Below are 2,112 nucleotides of genomic sequence, written 5' to 3'. Positions count from 1 at the left end.
ACGACCATTTGCAGCAGATTTCTGTAATGATGGAGAGACGGCATTAACGTTAGCAGTGTGGTGGTCAGTTGAAATTAAACTGGAGAAATGGTTAATGTTCCACTCGAATAACTATGTTCATAACATTAACGTTACTGTTAGGGATTCATTTCAGTACATTTACATGTAAACATACTGTACACAGTACATCGTATGCATGTATTTGTGTGTGTTCTGATGAATGATTTGAAAGGATGTAGAGGTACATTAGGCATACTAAAATTAATAATTTAACAGTAATGTTAATGTTATGGATCGTATTTAGGTACATAGTTATTTCATTCAGTAACCATCTCTCCAGTTACACACACACACACACACACACACACACACACGAACGAACGAACGTTTGCATATAATAATAATAATAATAATAATAATAATAATAATAATAATATATATATATATTCCTGTGATCAAAGCTGAATTTTCAGCATCATTACTCCAGTCTTCAGTGTCACATGATCCTTCAGAAATCACTCTAATATGATGATTCAATTTTGAAAACAGTCGTGTAACTTTTTTTTTCTTCAGGATTCTTTGATGAATAGAAAGTATAAAAGAAGAGTGTTTATTTGAAATATAATCTTTTGTAACATTATAAATGTCTTAACTGTCACTTTTGATCAGTTTAACTCATCCTTGATGAATAAAAGTATTGATTTATTTTATTTCTCCCCCCCTAAAATAAAATAGAAATTCCTACTTACCCCAAACTTTTGAACGGTAGTGTTTAATGTTACAAAAGCTTTCAATTTCAGATAAATGCTGTTCTTTTGAACTTTCTATTCATCAAATAATCCTGAAATAAAAATTAATAACTTTTCTCAACATTAATAATAATGAGAAATGTTTATTGATCATCTAATCCTCATATTAGAGTGATGTGTGAAGGATCATGTGACCCTGAAGACTGGAGTAATGATGCTGAACATTCAGCTTTGATCACAGGAATAAATGACACTTTACTATATATTCACACAGAAAACAGATGATTTACATTAGAATAATATTTCACAATAGTACTGTTTTTGTTTTTAAAAATACAAAAACAAAAACACTAATATTGTGAAATAAAAAATAAATGCAACTTTGGTGAGCAGAAGAGACTTCTTTTAAAAACATTAAAAATCCTACCGATCCAAAACTTTTGACTGGTAGTGTATACACACACACACACACACACACACACACACACACACACACACACACACACACACACATTTTGTTCTTGAAACTTTTATGTAAATAAAGCCCTTTGAATTTAATACAATTTTGTGTTTCATTTTGGAGGGAAGGGGGACTGCTCCCAATAAGGTATAATACATTTACAGTTTTTACTGTATATATTTTTCTCGTGCTTCTATGGTCATAATTACTAACATCCTAATGTTATGTTCTGTTCAAATACATTCACATAAACCTGCACAACAAGTGAATATCAATTAAAGCTGCTCAGTTTAAGTCAAGAAAGAAGTTTGGTCAACAGTACAAAATATACAAGGCAACCAACTGCATTCAACAAAACATTTAATTATATATTATATCTAGGGAGAGGGTAGGTAAGTTTTCCTTGAATGTTCTGTCTTCAAAGAAACTCGTTCGACTTCCTGCAGGGAGAGAAAGATGGCAGAAAGCAGGCCAGAAGAGGAATACAAGTGTTCACAGTAGCCATTACATTCTGCCACCGACGCTGTTGGATGATCTGGAGACCTGGTGGTAAATCGAGAATCAGTCAAATGCTTATCCATACATTGATAACATTCAAACTCCACACTATAAGTAATGCTATAGTTACTCGGATTTGTGGGTGAGTGCATTCCCCTGCCAGAAGCAGAGCGTTTCATAGGCCCATACACTCTGAAAGCCTGTGTTTCCTAACCGTTTTCATGAGGATGAGATTACAGAAGTGAGAGTACACACCTACAGTTAGGTCCATATCTATTTGGACATTTGTCATGGTTTCTATAATTATGAATCTGTACTCTTGTACATAATTTGAAATTAAATGAGAACAAAAATGATATGTGTGTGTGTGTATATATATATATATATATATATATATAATTTTTT

This window comes from Rutilus rutilus (genome assembly GCF_951802725.1).
Source record: "Rutilus rutilus genome assembly, chromosome: 21".
Classification (NCBI taxonomy): domain Eukaryota; kingdom Metazoa; phylum Chordata; class Actinopteri; order Cypriniformes; family Leuciscidae; genus Rutilus; species Rutilus rutilus.
This window is presented reverse-complemented; position numbering follows the sequence as displayed.